The sequence below is a fragment of the Labrus bergylta genome, chromosome 5 (assembly GCF_963930695.1).
Source record: "Labrus bergylta chromosome 5, fLabBer1.1, whole genome shotgun sequence".
Taxonomy (NCBI): Eukaryota; Metazoa; Chordata; class Actinopteri; order Labriformes; family Labridae; genus Labrus; species Labrus bergylta.
Window position 1 is genome coordinate 26,346,605 of NC_089199.1, and position 27,407 is coordinate 26,374,011.

Genomic DNA, 27,407 nt, shown 5'->3' on the forward strand with positions numbered 1-27,407 from the left:
CTGCAGAGACTTTGTCCTCGGCCTGGATTTTCATGTGTTGGTTGACACGGGTCATTTCTGGACGGGGACCTGGTGTGTTTCCAATGAGGGCGCTCAGGTGAGTCTAGCAGTTTATACAATTCAGTGACGCAATTCAAACGGGCGAATATGGTGGCCATGGGTGTAGTGGAAAAGAAGAGGATATAATTATAGCTAGGAAAAAAAAGCAGAGGGGATAAAGCTTGTACCAAATTGAGGGTGAACCTTGTGCTGACTTTAACCTGCGGACGTAGAGGTGGTCTGCTGTCTGTTGGACAGGCAGGTGCCAAACACCGGCGGTTAGCTTGTGCTAGCTCGCAGTGTAGGTACAAGCAGTAAACGTATACACACTAAGTCCTGCAGGGAGTGTGCACTTCCAGGGGCGATGAGTCCAGGAGAAGACTGATTGTGGTGTTTACAGGCTGCAACGAACAATGCTACTAAATCTACCTTTAAAGGCTTTATATGCAAGGCTTTTTTTGATCCAGCAGATGTCGCCCTTGAGCACCAGCATGAAACCAAAACAACTCGCCCTGCATTGTTGTGTTAGCATGCTATTGCTAGCGATCTTTATTATGCTCGTATCTTCACACTGCATGTAAATTTACCCGAAATGAGCGTGATCTAGAAACACAGTTAAGCAGTGAGTACAGTATGTTATTCTTCTTTTCTCTAGTCCCTCAATTAAACAACTTCTATACGCGAGGGGATGAGTCGGCCGGGTGTCCTGGCGATGTAAACAAACTGAAGATAGGACTCTGAAAAAGTCGTAAAGCATCACAGACAGTGGGACTCGGGTGTTACAGCCATTGTAGACAGTCATGACTCACAGAGTTATTTTCAGAGGATATACTTGATTTCTATTCAATTTAAGTGTGAAAATTGCATATTAAGCCTTTAAGGAGAGACACAAGCCTTACTGGCATGAGGGCCAAAACCCAAAGCTTTCAATGTTCTGGTTCAAGATAATATCCAGGCAAAATAAGATGAGAAAACACTGATCACACAGTTCAGACTAAAACAGATTTATGTCCCATGACGGGAATAATCTAAATATAAAAACGAGTTAGAGAAGTAAAATGTGTTGCTGGCAGCACTTCTCTAACAGTACAAAATAAAGGCTTATGCAACCAGTCTCAGACCTGAATATATGCCTCTAGGAAAATAATTAGGCAAGGAATCAGTTTAACAGAAGCATCCTTAATTTGGAGTAGCCTGATTTTTTTGTATTAATTATGCACTTCTAGGTGCCAAGTGCTTTATTAATGGTTGCATGATTGCAATATTAAAGACATTCATGAAATTAGATGAAAATGTGTACTTGCTTTTGGAGGACACTTGCACACCATCTCTGTTCATGACCTCACGTCTGTACGTGTTTTTAACAAAGTCACAGCAGGCAGGACACCAGCAGACAGAGCCAACTGTAAGTCAAGTGGACGTAGTCCAGCTTGTAGTGAGAAGGGGTTGCAGGCAGCGCACCAAAACAAAAACACCTTTCGATTCTTTTCTTCTTCCTTTCCCGGGATAGTTGGCAGCGAGCCGCTTTGAAATAAGAGAGGCTGGATGTGCTGACCCAGCACTCTGTGATTAAATGGCTATCTGTCCTGTCAGCCTTGTCTTTGGATGAGATTGCGTGCTCACGCACACCCCCACTCTCTCTCTCACACACACACACACACACACACACACACACACAAACATAGACTACTCACAAGAACAACACTCACTTGGCACTTGAGTATTAGTCTAGGATTATTGAGACGGACTAAAATAAATTCAAATATAATCACCTAAAAAGACATTTTCACCCAAATTATGTTTTTGCCAGACCTTTCTCCAGGCCATGTCTGACTCAACAGTCTAAGCTGCATGACTAGTATACAAATGAGGGTTAAATCAGTAGAACAGACTGCCAATGTTAGTGATCTTTAAACTCAAAATAAGACGTTACTTTTTTATGCTATCTATCAGGAGTACATGTTTTTCCTTCCTTCATAGCCAATATAATCATTCTTCAGTCTAATCAGCGCACTTACAATAATCTGAAGATATCCAAACATGTCATAATAATAGCTTGTAGATATAGATATATAGTAATCATTACTTTCCAATGTGATGGGAAATGAAGCCTGATGCTTAATCAGTGTGTAAAGCATGAGAGAAACATGCCTTTATACCACTTAAAGGACAAACAACCATATTGTTTCAGTTTATGAGTGTCAGTGTCACATGATGGTTTGGATTCTGTTTTTAGTAGATTTCTTCAAACAGGAAATGGATTGGAGTCTGCAGTAAACACACAAGTCAGACTTTCAGTACAACCAGACTTTCAGTTTAATGTTTTCAAGCAAAAAACTAAATCAATGCAATATTGAATTTTAGGTTTAAATGAATAACAACGGGGGTTATGTGAACTTAAATTTCCCTTTGAGGTCACATCAATAGGCCTCAGAGTGAAAATGTGCAGGGAGGATAAAGGAGATGTTAGTAGGCTGCAGAGAGGACTGTAAGACAAAAACTTCCGCAAGAGGCAAGAAGATGCATGTTAACAAGAACCCAGCACTTCTGTCCACTACAAATTTAACTAAATTCTATTCCATCGAATAACGAAAATGTGAACAACCATGACTGAAAGATTTAAGTGACATGTAGAGACAGGCATTATAAATATGGTCAAGATTGAAGGGAAAGTCTTAATTATACTGTAAATGCTCCTGCTTCTTTTTCCTCTAAAGAATACAAAATCTGAATAGCTTAAATTAAATTAGTAATAACTTTAGATGTAGATTTCTTTTTCCACTGGGGTGTAGAACCTCAGGGCAAACATGAGTTTAACAGATAATGACCTTAGCAAGTTGATGGCTGATTTGTAAAAGTAGCTATATGACAGTCTGTAGGAGTTGACCTTTACTCAGCAAACAGTGGATTATTCAAGCATTCAGCAGACATGGACCGCAGTAGAATTCATTTGCAGTTGTGCCTCTGGCCACCTGATAAATTCACGTTCAATATTCACTCCCTCTAAGGGTTTTTTTGTTGGCCAATGTTCTGGCTATAATGCTACTGGATCAATAGCGGTTCACTGGTGCCCACTTTGTTCTCCAGGTAGTTGCAAACGTTTTCCATCTGTTACCTCCCATGAAGCAGGTATGCTGGAATTGGTTTATCAGAGTGTTTGGCACATGTTCATGCAGCTGCTAAATACAGTTGATGAAAAGTGAGACTGGACCGTAATGGTATATAAGTAAAACACAAAACCTGAGCAGGTCTTCAGAGTTCTTTGATTCTGTGGCATTTCATTCAAATCAATCCTTGACCGTTACATGTAGTCTTTTGAGCCATTGCTAATGTAAACAAATTGATAGGTGTAGATTATATATTTTTTTCTGATTGACAGACATAAGCTGATCTTAAAAGGGAGCATGTGGGCGCAGATCGCTAATAAAAAAGCCTTAGGTCAAGATCTTAGCCCTCCTCCCGTCTACAGTTTGCATGATTTTGCCGTGTCTGTGTGGATTTTTTTCTGGCTGTCTGGCTGTCCTCCCACACCAAATGGCATAAATGTTTAAAATTAGAAATACTCTATTGGCTGTGACACTGAATTTCACTTAATTCTCCGACAGTGGAGAAATTATGATTTTGTCTCTGAAGATTTAAGGATGGATCAAATGCAGAGGACAAAATCTCCAGGAGGTGAAAAAGTTGACTTTTTCCTATTGAGAAATTATCCAGCTGCTCAGTCTGAACTCACTCGATGGCTCAGACACATAAAAGATTGCACCACAGACAGTTTGATGCAGTGATAGGAGTTTGCACATCTCTGGCTTTTGAGGGTTTTAAAACCTTGAAAAGGTGGTTTGTATTGAGAGTCCATCAATAAGAACACAGTTTGATTCAAAGGAAAACACCTTGGATTGATATGGCTTGATAAAAAGTCTTGCTCTGAACATGACAACGGTCTTCGTTCTGTTTTCTTCTCTTCAGATTTTCTTTAGTCTGTACTGCTGAAAATAGGAAGAGAAAACGAATAATCTGCCCCCCTCTTGTTTAATAAAAGTCTTCCCAATGTCTACCACCAACGTTACCACCTTAGATGGATGAAGAAAAGATGGCTGCCAGCAGGGACTATAGGCCAGTGCACGTTCATGATAGAGACAAACACCCTCTACTGACATGTATGTGATTAATTGAGGCCATTTTGTGTACATGTGTGTTTGAGTTTGTAGGACTAATGTACCAGCAGGGAGCATAAAGGAGGCACTCACCCAATCCCCAAACTCTCTAGGCTCATGTGCTCATGTTGCCTCCACTTCACCACGCTACTTAATTCATTGAAGAAATGAAATGCTGTCATGAAAAACACAAAAGCTTTCCTGTAGACCTGCTTTCTGCAAAAAGGGAAAGCAATATTCAACCCCCGAGAGCAAACTGCAAAGAGCCTCTGATATGAATGACAATCACACCCAGCTGAGTCACCACAGCTGACTCTGGCAAGATCTCTTAGACCACAAAAGTCCCAAACGAAGCTGACACACCCTGAAGCTTTTTATAACATTATTATTACAATCAGAAACTGGTTTTATCATGGTTTTAGTATTGCTGTTCATTTTCCCTTCATTATATTGATTGAACAAATTATAATAATAGATCCATAGCCTGGTTCATGGGTTACATTTTCAACATTGGAATTAAAACATGGAGTGTTTCAACTATTCACAAGTTAAGTTGTTAAATTGTTTAGATGCACTGTGAAGTTTTGTATTATTTACTGAGCCATCGTGGATATCATATCTGATTTGGAGTGTCAATAACATGAGGCGGACTAAAGACGACACTTCCACACTGAATGAATCAGACGAAGTAGGAACAAATATTCGCCGACTGTGCCCACTGAACAGTAAGTCCTGACAGTATACAACACAGATAGAAGGGACTGTCAGCTTGTGTAAGCCACTTTGCAATTCGGAAGCACCCCAGGTTTTAAACACAGGAGAGAAGAAAATAAACACCAAGAAAGACAAGTGAAGCGTTCTACAACTGCAACGTTCCCTTATCCCTTTCAAACTGAGTGGGTGACTATTGGGTGTTACAGCTTAATCTTGAATTTAGGTCGTCTTTGAATATAAAGTATGTCTTAATATGGGGGAGTTTGAATTCAATTTGATTCTGTCCTGTGAATATCCAAACCTTAAAGAGCAAATGAGAGCTTAACATTTCAAAAACATTTTTCCATAGTTAGGACTGTCAAGAGAAACCAAACCAGGATTGTCAAGGACTGGGTGACGGAATACTGTCAAACTACATACTGTATGTCACTACCAAATTATTTTTTTGTTTTATTATTGTAAGCACGACTAAGAAGATCTCCTCACCTTTCCAAAGCAGCCAAGCCAAGGCTGTGCCTGTACCTGAACGTGCCACGACCACACCACTGTCAAATCATAGGATGGGTTTATTTCTCTACAGCGATCTGTCAGGGGGTTTTTCGCAGGAAGGAAAAATGTGTCGTTCTGCCACTCAGGCAATCAAATCAGAAATCATGAGAATTACTGTCAGCCTGCCTTTCATGCCTAACACTCAAATGCGCCTGATGCTTTGTACTGTGTTTTGAAAATCGGTATATTGTAAAGTCTGTTGGGGAGGCTGTCAGTCTTTCAGGGTCTGTCATGTTCAGCTTCAGTCAAAATCTCATTCGATTTAAAGGTTTCTGATATTTTCAGCATCTGGCAGAGATTATAATTTATCAGACAGAAACCAAACTCAAACATATATTCAGATTAACACTTGAATGGTCCATTACTTCAACTTTGGTTTCAATTAAATCATTTAAATGTATTTATGAATGTATATTACCAATAAGAATGGTAACATGGTTATTCATATTAAAGTAAAGTTGAAAAATGTAAAAGACAAGAATTTTGGAAAATAAAAATCTTTGACAGTACATACTTTCATCCATACAAACACTCTGCAAGTATCTGCAAAACCAAGGCAATACATTTAGATTATCATATGATGAATGTCTTATGGATACTGCTCAAAGGCAAAAACCCAAACCAACCAGCACTTAAAGAAGACTGTAATGTACCTCAATCTTATGACAACTTTGAATGTGCTGAGGCCATGTACTTTCAATCTCCAGACATTAAATATTAATGCAACACAACAAACCCACACCGGACACGAGTGGTTGACAAATGGATAATCAAACCATGAAATCTGAAAAATCTGAAAGTATAATAAGCATGAATTATGAATGTGAGCATAATGAGTAATGATAAAGGAATAAACGATGCAAATGAGCCAACACAGAGATGTGGATGTCCTGCTGAACTCATTCATCTTTAACTCGTTCCAAGTCATTCATGTGACCACAGTCAGGCTGCACTCATACAAGTGAAATGTGACAGAACTCATCTAGATTGGACCAGAGCCCTTTGATTTGCTGTTTGTTTCCCCAATCGAAATATCCAAAGGATGCTTTGTTTCCATCTTGGCTGAGGACAGGACAATGTGGCAAATATAATTACCAGCAAAATACTACAAAGCATTGGCTCAAAGCTTGTTGGCTCCTTCGAGGAACAACACAGAAATACTTCTTTTTTTTTTTTAACCAAAGACAGCAGAAATCAGAGTGAAGAAGACTAGCGGGAATAGAGGCGTAACAGAGGAGAAACTGTGTCTCAGTAAACGGTTGAGTCGGCAGGACAAAACACACTGGTGTGTGTGTCTGAGTGTGTGTTCTGTTGTAGCATGTGCTGTTTATTTACACTATTTGCCTTTGTTTGCTTTCACAATGTTGTAAAAATCACACACTGTGGCATTGATGTTGCACCGCTGTGTGGTTCAATGTAAAAGAAAGAAGGTGGAGTGACGGCAGAGCTCTATTACGGCACTGTGATGGAATCTCTAGGTTTAAAGGGAAACAGGTTTACGTTAAGTATTAGAATATTTCTTTCCATTCAGGCAAAGGTTATACCTATTAGTAAGTTGAGTAGATAAAACAATGTTCTACTACGTACTTGGTAAATAACATATAATTTGGTGTATAAGAAACACTCTTAACACCTTTTTTCCATCTAAACAGAGAGCTGGGTCCACCAGTGAGTCAATTATACAAGTATAAAATCCTGTGACACGGGCCATTATGACCACACGTTCAGCTGTCAGTTTTACACACAGCATGCTACTTGACGCAAACTGAAAGTTTTCCCCATTCATTGTGTATTGCAAATGGCTGCTTCACTGCACAAAGTGAACTGGTATACACAGCAATGCCAACCAGGCTGGTGGCACGTTTTTTTTTTTTTTTTACCTTTCCTCCCTCATAAGGTCATATTCATGCATTTAAGAAAACGGTGGTATACTGATAGGTAAATAATTAAAATGCTCCAAGACCACAAGTGACCAGCAGAGGTGGGCAGCACAACTCGAGGAAAAGTGGTCCCTACTTCATATCTACTGTACATTCCCGCAGGCTGAGAGCTCAACTACTGTACCAGTTGCTACGAGGATTTCTAACTCTACATGGCGAAAAAACAGAAAATGCATGTCTAGGTGACCCCCAAAACATATGCATTTTATGTACCAGTGTACTTATATTCTGGATCGTTTGATAGCCAATGTCTTTTTCTTCAGGAAAAAACATTATTAAAAAGAAGCAAAGAAGCATGATGCTTTTTGTGCAGTGTGATGACATAGTAATATCAAACAGACGCGTTGTGGTGCAGCAAAATGAAGAAAATTACCAGATGTTTTAGACTTCTGATTTCTATGGAGGTCCACATCCACAAGATTTTTTCATTAGTATTGGCTAATTCCACTATTTTTTATCGTGATTAACGTCATTGCACACAGATGCCCTGACTTTAGATCTTTTCATTAAGCTAGCAGAGAGCGTAGAAGCCATCCAACTCCCTCTCTTCCTCACTCCTGTGAGTATGTGCTGGAGTTGAGCCTGCACTGTAACATCACCAAACCATAAATGACAGAATACGCACTATTACATTTTCTATTCATGTTATTTACCTCGTCATTTTTGAGCAAATGTATTATTTCAGCTCAGTGACTCGCCTCTGTCAACTAGGAAGTGTTTCACTGCCAGAGAGACGAACAGCAGTAAGGGGAAGAGCTGATGATATACACACTCACAATGCCACTGCAAGTGCAACAAAAGTCCCAAAAGCAAAAAGCAAACAAGTTGTAAATTATTAATGTAATCCGTGCAAAAGATGTACAGACGACGAAAATAAACCCTAAACAGACCACAGTTCATTGAGGAAACCCAGGCAGAGGCTGTATGCAACAAACACTGGAGGATACTTTGAAAAGGAAGGAGAATTCTCCAGAGTACTTCTGTTTGTACAACCAAAACTTAGCCATTTGTATTCAATCTCATTAATAATACAAGATCATTTCATCAGACAACCGATTCAGTGGAAAAATAAAAGCAAAACAGCAGACAAACGCTAAACCCTTTATGTGTTGGTGGAGACCAAATCAGTGAAACTTTTCAGCTGAAGACGTGATTCAATATTAGCTCTTATGTTGTACAGAATTAGCTGAATATTTGGATAAGCAAGTGTTGGCTTATATTGCTCATCTAACCATCGGAGTAGTTGTATGTCTTAATGCAGTTTTGTGTCAACTGTGGTGCAGTTTTCCGTTTCCAAGCTGAATGATTACAAATAATGTATTCATAGAATGAGGACTTTTTTGTGTGAAAAGCGAGACGTAGAGCAGCAAAAACGGAGTGCAGCAGGGTTTTTTGGAGTAACTGGCAGTTTCAAGATGTTCTGTGTGTGCCGCATTCTGTCCGAGCCGCCCAGTCCAGCGCTGATTGTGCCCTCTTTAGTCAATTTTCGGGTTTCCACTGCGCGCGCCACAGTCTCTCTGCCACGTGCTAACGGGGCAACTCTGCTCCGCTCCAAATACGCGCCATCTCTGTTCTGGACGGAGCCCGTTGGAAGCGGGCGTCAAGCTGAAGTTACATGTGGTACGCACATTGTTCTCCTGTGATCTGTGAGCCCTTGAGTCGAGCTGCTCATGGCTGCGCTCCGCTCTTCGTAGATTAGAAAGTGTCCCAGTGGGCTCGGGCATGCACCGCTGGTAGGAGGTAAACGAAGGGGCGGAGACTGAACGCTGCGCACCCTGTTCCTAAGGAAACCACCAGTTAGACAAAAGAAGATGCAAGGGAGTGGTGTAAGCAAGAACGAAGCTATAGACTAGATAAATTATAAATCAGTTCTACACATGTTACATTCTGAGGCACAAATGGAGCACACCCTATATTCATTTGTGTTACCGTTGCACGTGTGTGCATCTTTCTCCGTATGCCTGCATTTGACTTAGTGAGAAAATGAAGGAATCAAAAGAGAAAATTGGAATAGCAGGAGACCACCAATGACATGCCACTGCGGCTTTTGCTTGTGTCACCAATAAGTAATTAAACCCACAACTGGCCCCTGTAATAACAGGTCTGTTGTGAATGTGACATGAGCAGCCAGCAGCACTAGAGAGAGGGAAGGGTTTGTGGGAGTCAAAGAAAAGCACATAATACAAGATGAAAGTGGTTGGACTGAATGTTCTATTGGTGCTCTGCTTGCTGCTCATTCTCTGGAGTAGCGAGTCTATTTCCAGTCTACAGTCCGGTCTGACGATGTAATGTGAATATTAATTAGGATTACATAAACATTGATCTTTGAAAAGTGGGACTTCCTGATGAAATCCATCGCTGTGTTTTACTCAGAATCAGCAGTCGTAGGTTTTTCTGAGGAGGATTTCTTCAGTGAGAAATGGAGCTCCAGACATGAAATATTAAAACCTGAATGTAATAAATATGAATTATGAATGTGGTTTTCAGGCAGTGTTACATGATTAAGTGATGACACAAAGCGACACAGAGAAGTGAATGATGATGGCCCTGTCCTGCTCCACCTATCCATTATGTTTTGTTTTTTTGTGTTCATGCGGCTGTAGCAGCAGGGAGGGTGCGTTGATCCCAGCAAAATATCAAATGCGTCATCGAGACAGCGTTTGAGTTATCTAATTGTCTTTGTTCGCTCATCCTTTTTTTTTTTTTTTTTTCCACATTCTAATGGCAGCATGCAGCCCATCTTGGCTCAAACTGTGTGGAGGTGGATGGAGGAGTATTGCACACAGTCTGCAGATTACTGACTCGTTCCTCATTCTGCAAGAGAACACATTGTTTTTAAATATGAGAATTGTAAAACGGTTTAGAAGGTTTATTAAATCCTCAGAAATGCACATTATAAGAAATCATTTATTAGCTTGGCAGGGGGATGGGAGGAGTGGAGATGCCATCTGTCGCCGTTAAGTGACAACTGATTCAGAGTTCAGCTCTTTAACTTCGCCATGCTGTGGCCCACTTTCTCTATAACCCTTGGATCGACACTTTTAAATGACCCTTCACCCTCCCTGGATATCTTCCTCATCATCCTGAGCCACTGAACTGAGCTTAGTCCTTCAACGCAACGGGAAAAAAAATGCCGGTTTATATCAACTCAGAGCAGCTGGAGACATCCCTGACAGACAAGATAAGAAGGAATGGGGGGGGGGGGGGTCGTCTAATGAGGCAGGACATGACGTAAAAACAACAACATGGTCAAAGCAACAGCTCCAACAGCACATTCAGTACATTTTTTGCAACCAACATGTAATTGGGTTCTAAGAGTTTTGGTCATTTCTGGTATTTCTTTGTCTAAAATGTTTTTTTAATCTAAATCCAGATTTTGTGGCAGTGCCATGGGTTAGGGCTTGCAGATGTCTCTGCCAGAATGAAAGCTGACTGCTTGTGGATAACAGCGGAGCTACAGGTCATGCAGGACTTGAAAATAATCAGTGAAACTCTGACTGCCAAGAGGCTTAAAACGAGGGTGGTGTCAGAAACAGTCACAATATTAGAAATTGAATTCTCTGAATAATGGCAGTTAGCAAAGACTCCGGTTTAGAGAGAGGACCAGGTTTACTCGGACTAAACAAAAAGTCAGAAGCCTTGACTGATCTAACCTTAAACACAGTCCCGCTCCATCTGCCATCACTCCTGGTCTGTTTTTGTTCGGTGTTAAAGCTTTTTTAAGAGGAAGCTGCCGAATTAAATTAAACAGATGATTTAGGTTTGTTGCTGTTGGATCCTTTACTAGCTCAGATGTGCTTCACTGTGTCTGCGCGGCCTTGGAGAGAGTAGGTGTAATTCTCACATTATTCATTGTGCCGCACAATTTAAGTATCAAGTGTTAAAATATCTTGCTCCTTGCCTGCTACCAAGGAACATCTGAAATATATATATATATATAAATGTAACCTCTGCAATGTGACAGTGCACTCCCACATTTCCTATCAGTTACACAACATGTGCAAACGCAAAACCACTTTACAGGGGAAGCATTTACTGCGAGAGCTTCCCACTCCCAAGTTGGTGCAAGAAAATCCCCTGAAGGATGCTAAGGCTTTTATTGTTGTTTGATTTCATAGTCTACCACAGAAATCATTTTTTAACAATTGTCTTTTCATTTTGTACTGCGAAGAAAGTACAAGTCATAATACAACGCCAACAAATGTCAGCAATAACTGTACTGTGACAACATTTTCATGGCTCTACAAATAGGTGATCCTCCTCAAAGTGTGCCAGTCAACCCCACTGCAGGCATTTTAAAGCTCGTATCCCCAAAATGAAATCATTCAAACGAAAGCATCATTTACATCCACCTATCCAATTTCTTTCCTATTTGAGGCTCAGTCAACTCGACAGCAGGCTTCACAATGTAGTCAATAGACGCCCGTCTCTCTATGCAGTTATCCTTCAGGTTTTTCTCCAGGTGTTTCCAGGTATCCTGTTCAGATGCAAGAACCACTTAGGTGGCTCCTTGTGATGTGAACCAGCAGCTGCTTACCCTGCCTCCAGATGTCCAAGCATCTTTCCATACACATCTCCCCTCTTAAACATAATGATGCAAGGCCTGTTAAATGCTGCCTGCAGCTTTAATATCGTCGCTAATGAGCTCATTGACCCATACTCTTCTTCTAGCTCTGGAGGACCGTGGTGGATTCTCCCTGTGTCTTGTCTGATGTGACTAATGTTTAGATGTTTAGAGGAAGAAAAAGAGCTTATTTTTAATTCTCTTTAATTTACTTTCCTTTGTGCGTAGCTATTTGCAAGATGAATAGCAGTAAGGCAATGTTTCTATTGGAGAAAATGTAAAATATAATACCTGTAGCATGATGAATTTGAAACAAAGCACTCTTTTGTTTTAGTACCTTCTTACCTAGCTGTCTTTGTTATTTAAACAGTACTTTGCCTTTTTCTAATTTCTAATTTTCTAATTTCATACTGCTCACTACAAAACCTTGCTCAAGTTTCACCTGATTTTCGGAGAACCTGATAACATTATTCAGATGAACCATGATGAATTAGACACTCTTCTTTCAGATGGTCACGTTAGCCTTTGTAGATCCTGTAGCGTGGTTGCTTTGAGTATTGGCTCTCCAAGGCCAGGCGCAGTGGGAGTCGCCCCCCTTCGTCCGCACCTGAACTGACCTGTGGCCAGGTCAACAGAGGAACAGTGGCAGATCAGAGGAGGCTGAAACAGGCATTTCCCCCTCAGCACACAGTGAAAAAAGGGTGAATTAGAGAGGCGGTGGGCAAACATCCAGTCCCCAGCTTCACTCTACTGTTTGTATAGCCCTATTCATCTCCTTATTAGGATCAGTGCTGGGGCTGAAAGGAGGCTACAGAAGCTCTCTGTGTTTTTGGTGTCAGTGTCAGAGGATTTGAAAAGATGCTGAACAAGAAGCACAAAGCTACTTGTTTTAGTACAGACAGGGACAGGCGCAGAGAGAGGAAGGCTGAAAAAGCAAGTCAATACCGCTCAGGAATATTTTGTCTTGTAAACTCTCCCGTTTCCAACCATTCATTTGCCAAGCACAACTGCTATGCGGACAGGCCAGTGTGGTTTGCTAAATGGCAGCTGAAAGCTAACACCAAGCATCTTAATCTGCGTGCCGGAGTGTTTGGCAGGGCCATGTGACTGTTGGCCTGAGATGTCTGGTGAGGCTGCAGCGAGGAAACACAGCTACCAGAGAGGCATCAATCACGGCATGAATTATAAAAGAGCCACTCAGTATTGCTGTCAACACGAAAAACAAAAGAGAAAAAAAAAAATCAATGCTTGACAGAGAATCAGTGAATGATCTGAATGCAGAGTGAAACGTTTTATCTTGGCAATAACAGCTCTTAAATCTGCGGAACAATAAAATAAACGCCTGCAGTTAGAAGGGGAAAAAACTGTCATAGACAAAGTTGCTGATGCCAAATCAACTACTTGCTTCCATTATCCAGGAGAGGCCTTTCAGCCACTGAGGAGAGGAGAGAGAAGTGAGGATGCTGTGCAGGGTGCTGCAACAACACGAACAAATTAGTGATCAAACAGCAAGCACACAGCAGTTACAGACAGGAGATGACCACCTCAAATAAACAACAAGTTCTTAACAAGCCACTACTGCTTGCTGACTCCAGGATTCAAAGTGAGTATTTTTGGTTTAATATTATAAGACTTTGAAACAAAGGCCAGAAATTGTTGCTGCAGCAACATCAGTGCACGATTTGTTTGAGACGCTTGCTGCTGCTGATGAGAGCGTCTCGTGTGATTGTAAATCAAGCAGCTTATTAATGAGGTGAGAGGACGTTTATTGGCACACTGAGGAACAAGGCAGCGAAGAGGAACAACAGAACACGCAGCTGATTCAGCTGTGATGGATACACTGCAGTAGCAGAAAATTACAATTAGTGACTCATAGCCAGCTGAAAAGATTTATATTACAGGAAAGGATCCAATTAAAGCTTCTGTAATTCTCAACGAGTACTTTACATTCCTCGTGATACTTTTGACTGTATTAACGTTGGATTTTCATTTCGCCACTGTCAGTGTTGCATCTACCTTTTTTTTCGTTGACAGTTGCAATCAAACATTTTATCTTATTGTAATGGTGTTTTTTGCTGTAGTTGTTGGGGTAATAATCCAACTGAGCAGGCATGTGTTCAAGGTGGCAAGCCCCTTCAGACTTCTCTACAGAAGAGCCAAATCCCAAATGAATTTGAGTTCAAGTCTTATCATTAAAAAATAAAAATGTAAAAAAAGAGAGACAACAAGAGCGCATTTGGTATTCCTCACAACACTGATGCTCATAGAAGGGGGGGGAGCTTAAAGGAGAGCTAATATACTCATTGTCATCATTAATTATGTCAGTCTGGCACACCTATTGAGAATGTTGCAAGATGTGTAGCTGAAAAATCCTCCTTTTTTATCTTCTATTGGCGTCAATGCAATCCCTCATTTCAGCCTCTCTCTCTGAAACTGTTCATTCCAGCTTCTGTCCATTTAAGACCCCCCCTCCCCATGTGCCCACTTCCCTCTGATTGGCCAGCTCTGTTTGCAGTCACAGGGATATTTGAGTGAGCTTGTCCTTCAACTTTGCTTCATGCTTTGTTCTAATACGTCGGAAAAACCTGACGACGTCGGGTTCAGGCAAATGCTGCGTTCCACTTGCCTCAGAACTCGGATCTCGGAGCTGCGAATGACGTCACACCGGAGTTAACTGCGGTCCAGTTGCAAGTCGGACAAGCAACATGGACGCCTCCAGGAGTACCTTTGTTTTGTTAGCTTACACCGGATGTTAACAACACACTACGTGATAGTTTCTGACTGAAAACAACATGACAACACCTCCACAGAGAGAACTCGGACGATACCATCGGTATGATTGATTTAATTTCACAATAAGGCGACTAAGCTGCGAATAAACTCAACAGTTACAGCTTAAACATCCCTGTCGATGCACGTAGCAGCCATATTGGATTTGAACTCGGGCTACTGAAGACTCACCTATAATTACCAAGTCAGAATTCCGACTTTAGGGGGCGTTCCTGATGATGTATCAGACCGGCAACTCGGAATTTCCGACTTCCGAGATCAAAAGGAACCCAGCGCAAGTCTCACGAAGTTCTTGAACCAACGTCTCGTTCAGAGCAGCAGGAAAACAAGTACAGGGATTGCGCACAACAACTAAGCGTCTTGTTTTTAAAAAAATCTTTGCTGAGGTTTAGTATGGACATCCAACATTGTAACATTACAGTATATGTATGTATTTAAATATGGATTGGCATTATAGATCTCCTGTAAGACAAAAAAAAAAACAAATTGGTACCAATGAACCAGGTCAGAGCACTCAGGATGATCTGAAAACTAGAAATGCCTTTAATTTTAACTTTATAAAAGTACTTTTTTAGTATTTCTAAATCGCTATTATTCAAATGAGATATGGAGACTTTCTCCTTGGCTCTGTTTTTTGTTGTTGTGTCAAAAGCTTGCAGCTCTTTGAGAGCCTTTTTTTTCTGCACAACTTTTGATTATCATAATCAGTATAAATGAATAGAAGCCTAAGTAACTTAAGGACATGTTTAACAGTCTAATTACGGTGGTGTCTTTGATAATATTCTACAGCAGAGGTATTCAAACCAAGGCTACACATCCCTGTGGAGGGACTGTCATGAGAAAAAAAAAAAGGAGAGAGTTTTTAGAACTCCAGAACTCCGAATCTGGGGCAGTAGTCTCCGGGTCTGTGGGTGCCTGTGGGTGTGGGATGGGGGGGGGGTGCAGTCTCCCACTTTTTTTAAAAAGTGGCCTAAATTAAAAAAGACATTATGTGGTCAGTTTACTTTACACTGGGCTGACATAGCTGTGTGAGAAATCGTCAGTATGACAACCAATTGTTTGTGGAGATGGAGCAGGTGTGCAATACTTCTATGTTTCTGCCATGTAGTCCAGAGAGTGTGTTGGGGCGGCGGGGGGGGTCCGTCTGTTCGTTTGTATGTGTTGTGTGTACAGTACTGTTAATACTTTACTGGACTTCAAACTGAGCAACAAACAAGCCACCGAGGAAACACACCATGGTGACTCTTATCACACGTGTCCACAGATCATAACTGAGAAGTGTAAACACACACATGAAGTGTGAGTAGTACAAAGAGTGGAGTACTGACTGCTGCCTGTGCCTGGATTTGCCTTTTCCAACCTGTCCGACCAGTTTAGGAGCGCCACAGGGACAGGGAGTAGACGGTGTATCTACTCCTCCAGAGACCACTTGCAACAAACAAATCCAACACGACTCTCAACAATCACATTCTCATCACAGAGAGAGATAGTGGGCGATGTCCAACGGGCAGCCGGCCACAGCCTGTGCACAGACTACACCCACATGCTTCACTGAGCATGTGGCGCGCAATCATCTTTTAGTCTAATTACCTGTGAAATATAATGCAGAGGTCAGAGTGGAGCCACCTTCCTCATTGGCGCTGCATATCTCGTTAACCACAGAGCAGCTGCAGTCATTTTTTAATCACAGAACAGTTACCATGGGACCAACGTTCACACTAAGCTTAATTAAGCCTGAGCAACTTTTTCATACCTGCAATTTTCCAATTCCTCCGTGCAGACAAATAAAGTTTGGCAAATCAACTCCGATCTCACTTTTTTTTGTGTGCATTATTTGCAACTCTTATCTCTGTTTCTGTGTATGTGCATTGTTTAATTTGGATATAAATTGTTTGCACTATTCAGCAGCTTTCTAAAATGTGAGAGCACTCACATACTCTACTGTCGACTAAATGAGCACGGATTAACATTGGATTTAGCCTTTCTCTGCATCTGTTGAATGCAGGGGCTTTAATTAGTTGATTGCCAAGTGTAAAGTGGCCAAGAGAAAACAATGGCTGCTGGCGTGGTTTGTTGGAAGAGGCCAAAGTAGCTGGATAAAAAAAAGTATTTACACTGCGGATCACAACGAAAGCAGAACGAACCGCCCTCAAAGACGTGGCAACTGTTTTCTTTTCTTAAATGAACCAGCGCTGCCTGCAGCCAATTCCACTCCCAAGTTTTTAAATAAAGATGCTACTGTATGTCACAGCTCTCAGTGTTTGAACAGACACAAGATAGCCTTTAGTGTCTGCATTAGTGTCAGTGTGCCTTCAACTAACTGCAATGTAAGCCCATAGGCAGCAATATAATGTGCTAGAAAACGGCTTTGAGTGACTTATTTTAAACAGCACTAATTTGCAACAAATGTTACCTCATGACACTTTACATGCAGACTCCTGTCTACTTCTTTTAGTATTAATGACACCCATCATTCATTGACCAATGGGCAAAAACAGTGGCAGGGAAAAGCATCCTGTTAACCGGCTGCAGTGGATCAGCTAAACCTAACCACACGGGCTGTTTCAATTTAAACACTCAGAAAAGGATGATATGATGCTACATTCTAGTTCTGTGTGAGATTCAAAGGGGGCAGCGTGTGCATCTCAACGACCCCTGCACACCATGACAGAACATCAGTATTTCATGGCCTGGTATTAGATTGCACTGCTGCCTGAAATTTGAATTATGCCTTACTTTTCGGGAAAAGAATGAGCAGTGTTACGGGTGTCATTGCACCAGATCAAAGCCAGACAACAACATGATGAGCCTCCTCTGAGAGGGGCAGGGGATTTGATCAAAGGGGGGTGAGGGAGAGAGAGAGAGAGGGAGAGGGAGAAACACAGGAGTGGGTATGCAAAGGAAGGGGGAAATGAATAAAAAAAAAAAAAAGAAGAACCTGCTGACTCACTGTAATCATAAAGCTGAGGCACGCTGAGCTGCAGCTGCTCGGGGTAAAGCTCCCTGCCTCTCCTTCACAAGGACAGAGTGATTCTTCCCTGTCAAGTGAGAAGAGCTATCTGACTGAAGGTGGGAACAAGAATGGTGAAATTATATTGTCTCAAGGCATGAAAGAGCTTTTCGTTCTCTCCTCTCAAATCCAAGCGGAGACAGAATGATGCAACATGGGGAAGGCACAAAATTGCCCATAGTTGAGTGAGTAACAACCAAACCAAAAAAGAAAAACGATGAATCCCTGATCAAACAGACTGCAACAGGGTTGCAACCGGCTTGGTAAGAGACGCTCGTTAGAAGGAGGAAGAAGGGATTTGACAACTGCAAACAACTGTGGACGATGTAGATGAAAACGGCGGACACAATATTACACATCAAACAGAGGAATCGATATGAAGTTGTCTGGCCTGTTCGACAGGACTGGAGCGGCTGCAGCTCTCTGATTAAGATTAATTCCATTTCCTGCAGCTGTGATTACTGTTGTCTGACTCTGCTGCAGTAAAGTGTTGTTATCCTCGTTTTGTTTCGTTCCGAATAAAGCTGATTAAAGAGCATGTAACAAAGACATTCAAGTCAAAAGAAGGGTTTCTGTACACCACAGTGAACCTAATGAATTAGTAGGTCATTTCACGACAAGTGTAAACAGCATTCATACACACATATATCAGTTGTTCCTTTCTTTCTGGGGTGGCTGTGGCTCAGTGTAGAGTCTGCGTCTCTTAACTGGAAGGTTGGGGTCTCGATCCCAAGCTCCTGCAGCCACATGTCCGATGTGTCCTTAACACCACTTGACGACGCTTTGTCCGAGGCATATGACTGTGTGTGACTGGGATTAGCTAATACTGATTGGCACTTTACAAAAAACATAATGATAATAGACTTTATTTGGACATCGCGGATACATTGGACGAACCAGATGCATTGTTTAAGTGTTTTAGCAAGCGTGCTAGTTCTCAACACCTGTCCACAGGAGGCTTTAGAAAGGAAAACAATTAAGATAGGGAGAAAAGCGATAAAACAGAGAAAACAATAACGGGAGAATAAATAAATAGAACCGTAGAGCAAAGGCAGCATGATCAAACAATAAACCAGTCAGAAGCTCTTCATGTGAGCACTGTTGTTTTGATTTTAGTCATGGTTTGAGTCCTCTGTTAAAAGCGTTACTGTTGCTCTCTAATTTTCTGCCAGTGGGCAGAGAGCTCCAAAGTTTTGCCCCCCTTTGCAGAGAAAGCAGACTGGCCAAAAGATGTCTCGTACATTGGGACAAGACAATCACCGCTGATGGAGGCTCATGTGACTGCCCTACGAGAGCTCTGACGCCTAACGGCTAATTCAGATAACAGTGGTGACACATGATTATTTACACATTTAAAAAACAGTTTAAGATTGCTAAAATTCATAAAATTGTCAAAGGTGAAAAGGTTGTTTTTTTTTAAATGCCACAATGATTTCCTAATCTTTTACTGACTGAGATAAAAAGGTATTTTATGGAGCTGTCATGAAACGTGGATTATTTTGTCAAAACAGTAATATATATTTTTTAAGTCGGTGGCATATGAATGTGTGTGAAGGGATTAGTTAATACTGACGGCCACTTTACATAGAATCCTCTGCCATCAGCGAGTGAATGTGATGTGAAATGGGAAGGTGTGACCTGTGGTGTAAAAGTGCTTTGAGTAGTCAGGAGAAGAAAAGCTCTATACAAGCTTAAGTGCATTTACAGACGAGATGTGAAACGTTTCGATGAGGATGCCAACTTTTAGTATTCCTGATCCCGTACATCACACTGACACTCTGCACAATTGCAAAGCTGCTGCCAATTGTCACTAGAGCTTTGAGGACCAAAAAAAAAAACAGTGCTTTTGTTGGTAAACAAGCACACTGGGGTCAACAAACAGAAAGCTGCAGTGCACTGTATTACTAAAATTACAGCTTTAGCAGCCAACAATCAATACCACAGTGCAGTCCATCAGTTATCAGATATCAAGTTATATTTATAAGGCACAGAAACAATGATAATCCCATACTGAGAGCTGTGTTGATAAAAAAAATGAGCAGAGTTTTGCATTAACCTACCCCATATAATGTTTAAATCATACATGTTCTTCTTAACATTGGTGTCATCTCTCAAGGAGGGCCAATCCAAGATACAGAATTCAATTCTTTTAAAGGGGCAATCTGATAAAGTGAATCTAAACAGTGGACTCATCATGAAGAGTACTACTCACTCAGACAAACTATGAATAATGTTCTCTGTGGCGAAGAGAGGCATTATGATGTCACAGAAAATAGATCTGATGATGGGTTTTTTTTGTGTTTTATTTTTCTCAAGAAATCTCTGAAATGTGTTGTTCTGTAGCACAGTGAAGCAGTGCTTTGAGATTGTAATCGTGTGTTATTTGGCAAGCCATGTGTCGGCGGTAACAGTGAGGGTGTTCTAATTAAACTCATAAACTCATAAACAGGGCTGTGAGGGTTCAATGTATTTCATTTTCAATTAGGAGGACTAACGAGTTTTGTGACTGTGTTCACTGCATCTGTACTCATGACTTAATGTTGTCTTCCAGGATACACATGATCCACATACAACAGCTTTTATCTTTCTTAGGGCAATATCACATGCATGACCCATGACCAAATATCCCTCTGGGATTAAAAAAGTATTTCTGATTCTGATTCTGATTTTCCTGGAAATCTCTTTTTTGGAAGGAAATATGATAGCTTCTGTGGTTGTGTCACTGTACCAGAATTTTCAGACTTTGATACAAAACTAGTAAAAAAAAAAAAAACTAATATGGGGCACCAGTTTGTCTCAGTTTGTAGAGAGGCTACAGATCTTGATGCACCGGTCACAGGTTTCAGGCGCTGGTGCTGTTTGGTGCATGTCATACAAGCACTCTCTCTCCCTATATTTACTGTCTACCTGCAGCCTTCCTGTCAAATTAAAGACACAAGTCCGAAGAAGAATCTTTAAAGAGAAAGAATCAAACAATATTGAAACATGTTTCAAAACCACACCAACAAATATATAAGTCCTATTCAATCATAGGTAACTCTGGTTTTTAATTAACAAAATATGCAAGCAAAGGTCTGCACACTATTCAAATTGTGCTAATACATTGGCAATGAATGTGTGCTATCTATCTACACAGTGTTATTTCTTGGATAAGATCTGTGGGTATTTTCCTATTCGATACTTCTTTGTACTATATAGATAAATGACTGGAGATTGCGTCATTGAAAACGTGGCATCAAAGTGTATCAAACATTTCAAATATTTAGAAAACCTTAATTGCTTTACATAAGGCAGATGCAGCAACGTTATGCACATGATATGATAGAACGTAAATACCACAAAGGTTTACTGCAATTAACTACAGGCCGTTCTACTATCAGTCCAAAGGATTCAGACTGGACAGTTTAAGTTCGATTTGAGTTAATATTAATGTAAGGGCAAGGCTTGCAGTTATTTGCATGTATAGGAGTGGTGGCTATTGTCAGGGTAACAAACCAGGGGACTGATTTCAATGGGACTCTTGACAGTTTTAGAAGTACGAACATGTGTGTATTTGTGTATGTCGTCACTTGTGTTCCACGGGCAGGAAGCGATGTGAATACACTCACAAAGCTACAAAAACAAGGCGGGTCACAGAAAAGTCTGTTGGGTCATGACGAGCACAGCAACTGCTGGCACACAACTATACACATACGACCTGTGGCGTGCCTCAGTATCATCACTAGCAAGATCAAGGTGACCCCCGCATAATTATGCAGCCTTTCCTGTCTTTGCCAGCAGCTACAGAATATACAAAATAACAATGACACAAGTAGGACAGACTACAAAAAAAAAGTTTCCTCCACAGTGACAGCGTTCATACAAGGAAGACGTTAACTGCTCTCTTTTAAAACTTGATAAAAAGTAGACTTAACCTGCAAGTGCAAGTAATGATTGCCTCCAATGAGACGGAGGAGCAGAGGGCTGCTCCAGCTTCACTAGGTGCCTCATACATGCTCATTTGAATTGCAAATGGTGGTAGGCAGCATGCCGGGCTGTGAAATCCCAACAGCACCCGCAGGCATCTGAAGTCACACACAAACACTGGAGCAAGGCTTTTATGCACGTATCCACCGTGGTAAAAAAAAGAAGCAGAGCATAAAGAATCTTCAAGTGTGATTCACCTCAGTGTGTCTGAACTCAGTATGATCACAAACTTCGGTCAGAGTGATGATATGCTAACAATGGGAAAGGGCTGCCGGTGCTGCAGAGACTTGGGACTGGCTCCTTTGCAGTTATTTGGTTTGACACAGTGGGCGCGGGATGTTTCCGATGTTGACAACGTGGATGCTGTGTGACAGCGGGTGCGCTCGCTAGGGCTGACAGTATGTGAGGCCTGGAGGAAAGTGTGACAAAGTACCATAAGCCCACCTCTTAAGCAGCGGGGAGTATAGGCCCGAGCACTGCAGAGGAACGGAGCTAGTCTTGGTTTGAATTACACCGATTCAACAACTTCATAAGCCAGAAAGATTTGAGGTATAATAAGTCGTCTTTGAAGAGATTGATTACCGATTTTTAAGCGCATCTCTTTCCACCTGATCTGAGTGTAGTATGATGTGGCATGCAACTGTTGTCAATATGTTTTGTGTCTCTGCTGAGAACTAACAGGCTGAGTGTAATGCACAGTGGTACAAGAACGCAATGCTGGCAAGGCTCTGTGAAGGAGAGGGTTGTTTTCAGGCATTAAAAAAATATCATCAACTGAGTAATCTATTGCTCTTTATGACTACATTTACCATGAACACTGTTTTTTTACATCTACATACAATAGGATATAGGTCCACCTGTAAGGCAGCAGTGAGTAGGGCTGCAGTGCTGTGAGCTTGTGGAACTAGGCCCAACATGCTCATATGTTTTAAGTCATAGGTTTTAAAATGAGGTGTGGTCAGGCAGCTGTGTATCAGTGGTCGAGCCTCTCAACCGGTAGGTCCGGGGTTTGATCCCCAGCTCCTGCAGTCACATGTGGAAGCGTCCTTGGGCAAGACACTCAACCCCAAATTTCTCCCGCTGTTGTGTCAGCCGCGTGCGAATGTGAATGAATGAGATGAGATAATATTGATGGACACTGTACGCAGCAGCCGCCGCAGGAGTGTGTGAATGTGGTGTAAATGGGTAAGTGTGACCTCTGTGGTGTAAAAATCCCTTTTAAGTTGTCAAAAGACTAAAAAGCGCTATACAAGCTCAAGTCCGTTTACCATTAAAGTTGCATAATACATACAATAATGGAAATTACCTTTAAGTTTCCCTGTCGTTCAGATTGCACAGCGCGTGTGCCTTTCTTATTTTTCACCTGACGCAGTTGTAATTTTCCCGCCCGGTGCCCACCCTGTAAAAAACAAGAGATTAACTTACGCCCACCTTTGTGCCCAGTGTGTATTGGTATTAAAATGATGTGTGGTCTAGCAAAATGGTAGGGAGTTCCTATTATGAGGACAAAGATATTAATAGTGCCATGGACGACTTAAAACCTGGTCTAAAGTCCATGCCGCAGCATGTTCCTGCTATTTGGAGGAGGCGTTAAAAAGATTGGGCAAACATAAATGAGTTAATAATGGACATCCTCGATGCCAGTAAGACACACATGGAAGCACAGCAGAACTCCGCTCACTATATTTGCTTTTTTTTTTTTATGTCTGCTACACCATACGGCACAGCACACGGCCTAAAAATTCAGGCTGAGACCGACACCAAGCTCTCGAAATGCATGGTCTGATATACCTGGAGAAACATGCAGAAGTACACACACTGACACTCTCTAATGCAACAGAGCGTTGAATTAATATGAATTTGTATACATAAGTTCCATCCACATTCAAGCCCACAGTTATGAATACAGACTGTCCAGTGTCCAGTATGTCTTACAGTATTAGCCCAGGATTCCAGCAGAGGAAAATAAGTAAATAAGTGTTTACAGCCTACTTATTTGACGTTAAGCCCACAGAAGTTTACATAGATCCTGTTTGATCCTGTCTGGGTGTCAGGAGATTTGAATAATTCTTTAGCATTTGCTTTTGTTAGAAAGGAAATGTAAACCGCATGTATCTTCATTTGGAAAGGCACTGATCATTTCTGGTGTTGTGGGAATGTTTTAGCGAGCGATAACTTGAATCCACCATCAACTTGTTTCACACATTGTCCTTGGTATGTTCTGTGTGTTCAGGGGCTCAATGAAGGGAAGACAGTTGAATTAGCTGTGCCAGAGTTCCATCTATTTTAGTATAAAGACTGAAATCTTAAATGTTGTTTGCAACGTGCCAGCCTGCAGGCATACCTGATACTCTGATTGGTTTGATTCACATTACACCCAAAACACACCTACTGTATGCATGATTAGGTGATTCAATCCAGCCTTTTAGCAACCTGAACCTTCCTTAGTGCCAAGATATTGTACTGCATAAATAGGAACATGTAGTCATATCACTTTGTGAGCATGAAATTTTAGACAATGCGTTTTAGACCATTAAAAAAAAAAATGTTTTTCCAAGAAATTTCAACACTTATCATTCTGTAATCGAATAGGTTTGCATGAGAATGCAGCATCTGTTGGTGCAGGACTGGATTTTAAGGATTGGAAGTGGAATAATAATCTGATTTACATGTCTCTTCTTCACTCCATCTCCTTCACAAAAAATTCGCAACGAGTAGAAATGAAAGTCTAGAAGTTCTTATCACCAACCACAGGCTCCTCTGGAAGACGTGTGGGCTGTAGCTCCTAGAGGCTATAATGTTGTTAGACGTTAGCTGATGGGTTTAAGAGATTGATCGTACTGTAGATGAACTCAAGACATAATGGCATTGAAGGTATAAAGCAGTGCTGGCTAGAGATAAACAACCACGGATAAAAGTCCAAGCATAGCATCATGAAGGTGAAGCCAACACGTGCACGTGCAGGAACATTCCTCTCCAACACTACATGTAATTCCACAAACCGGTGAAACCACGGGGGGCCAAAAGGTGAGGCCATGTCTGCACAGGGACCTGCCTCAGCATGCAAGCAGAAACAGGCAGAGAGCGGCTTCACCTCAAATGTCTCCACTGTAACTGAAGCCTGTATTTAGACCATGTCGCCTACTCGTACCCGGATCATTTCAACACCGTGATGCCAAAATGCATAAACTGTAATTAATTCTGGTTTGTTTTGGAAGCAAACTCCAGCACTTTGTGAGGACAAAGTGTTGATGACAGGGTGTGACAGTGTGTGACTGTCAATGTGGCTGTTGCATAATTAGTGATGGGTGTGTTGGGAGGATTCACTGACTAAGCCAACTGCTGATCCAGTTCGCCTGACAGGCTGCGAAAAACAAGCAAGACAACAGCTGATCTCTGAGCTCAACTTTGAGGAACATAAGAAAAGAAAAAAGAAAATCAAGGAGGTGCTGTTCGTGGCAAAAATCATGTCCGGGCTGTGTCCATCGCTCCGGGCACTACGAGGGGGTGCACTGGGGTCTTACCGCCTGGTTGCAGGTGGGATGTCAACACTGAGTGAGCAAGCGGGCCCCAAACGACGCTACAACTCGCTTTTGCTTCATTCCCACAACGATATTCATCCACCAGTCAGGACGGCAACCAAGCGGGGCAAAGTACATGCTGCGTTGAAACATGATGGTCTTTAAACAGCTGTAGCTTGAATAAATGCCGTTTCATTGCACAAGCTAGAAGCAGAAAGAGCACGAACAAAGCAGCGCTTTCACGAATTATACGCGTAAAAGGGATAAGGGAAAGATCTCGAAAACGTCAAAGCCCGACATTCAACAAATCGTTTAACACAACCAAGCCAGAGCTTATAACGACGTGAGCAAATTGACAGGGGAAAATATGAATATCGCAACGTACCCTCCTGTCAGACAGATATCCAGGGGACAAACCATGGATGGTGCGCACCCAGGGTAGGTCAGTCCTGCTCCTGCCGCCGCTCCGCGTTTATTCCCGGGTTTAAGGGAAAGGGAGTGTGTCGGTGTTTTTTGCCGGTGAAAAGCCTGAAGAGAGAGAGAGAGAGAGAGAGGAGGAGGAGGAGGAGGAGGAGGAGGAGAGAAAGAGGGAGGGACGCTGTCAAATGCAGGAGGCTAGAGGGAGGAAGACACACACTTACAGTCAGGCTGTGTGTTCAGGGTGAATGCGTAAAGCCAAACAAGGCTTGTGTCATTCCTGCAGAAATATCCGCCTCTCTCAACAAGTCCTCAGTTCTAAATAAACACGCGGAAATATGCCAACAGGGTGACATAATCCCACATTGTTTCCACTGCAGCCGCATTCAAGGCAGCCTTCGTGTCAGTGATTTTTTTTTTTTTTTTTTTTGTCAGGTAAAGAACGAGGCAGCTAAATGAGACACATGGCAAAATTGTGTTTTAGTTTGTAAGTCAACAAGAGGATGTTTGTTTTAGCGCGCGGTGAAGATGTTCCATTTTCCGCACATTCCCTCCCCTGCTTTGAATGAAATATTTAAAGCCCTCGCAGCACATGAGAGGAGCAGCTGGTGTTTCTTTGAGTGTCGTCAGGATGGCGCAATCTCTCTGATTTCTTCATTAAGTCCACTGCTCACAACTCACTGCCTTAACTCCCTCACCTAAGCGCACAGAGATGGAATATGTGTGCACAAAGGGGCAGAGCGTCCGCTGTTCAACAGAAATAATGGGAACTCGCCCGTGAAAAGCAGTTACAGGAAGGTATCAGTTCCCCATTGTGCCTGGAAAAAAAAATGACAGGGTATTGATTTAAAAGGCGAGCTGTGTTTTGATATGATTCATCAGTGATGAGAGGAGCTGCTGATAAGATTGAACATTGTCCGCAAATTGCAGGGCTGGAATGCAGCACTTTTAGAAGAATTTTGTATAAAGGATAAACATCATCATAATGCTATGAGGATATCTACTAGTTATATTTGCACCAAGGCAGACAGAGTTGGAGACCAGCTGGGGGGGGGGGGAGTTTTATTTAGAGGAAATAAGGGACCAAGCAATGTTTACACCTCTTTAAAAGTTCTAATCAACTGAATATTTGACAAATTAAAGGACAGCATAACAATCCCAATGTGTCCGTGGCATCTTGGTACCTTTGTAGCTTTAAGGCTAAGCCCTATGATTCATATTCACATCTATTACTTGTTAAATCAGTGTGGCGTGTGCATTGTTTTTGTCCTCTTATTTGGGACCCACCTGTTTTATTTAGTCGTTTTTGTTTCTCCAAGAGTTGCATCACCACTGGGAATTTTTTAACTCTCAGAGTTGCATGGATGAATTTGTATTGGAGCCTTTATTCAATCTTTGAATAAAGATAAATCCAGATAACAAATACCATAAAAGTATGGCTGCTGTTTATTGCACAACTATGTGATTTGTGCTTTACAGATGTCAAGGGCAACGAGTGTTTGACTTGGGAAACCAGGCTTGTTAACATCTCTTCTGCCTCAAGGTCATACAAGCAAGAATTCAAAAATCATGTCTTTAAATGGCTGTAATCCTGTTTTGATCTGTATTTGTTAAAGAGAGATCTGTATGCACAGGCACTATTGCTTTATAAGCCAACAAAATGAAAAACTTAAAAGTGCTTCCCAGTTGATCCGTCCTTTTATCTCTTCCTAATACTTAAAAAGAAAAATCCCGCACACTATA

General features: G+C 41.6%; 1 protein-coding gene across 13 annotated transcripts in view; it reads right to left on the minus strand.

The window, feature by feature from the left end:
* Nucleotides 1-25,941, minus strand: part of LOC109983148 (band 4.1-like protein 1) — a 96,351-nt gene extending 70,410 nt beyond the window's left edge. For 2 of the 13 annotated variants that reach the window (XM_065955324.1, XM_020632693.3), the window contains exon 1: nt 25,633-25,926. The gene's annotated coding sequence lies outside the window, so the exon portion shown is untranslated. Of the gene's footprint in view, nt 1-25,632 lie in introns of all 13 variants that reach the window. The other 11 variants (XM_020632694.3, XM_020632692.3, XM_020632705.3 and 8 more) reach the window with 8 other exon arrangements.
* Nucleotides 25,942-27,407: the final 1,466 nt, after the last annotated feature.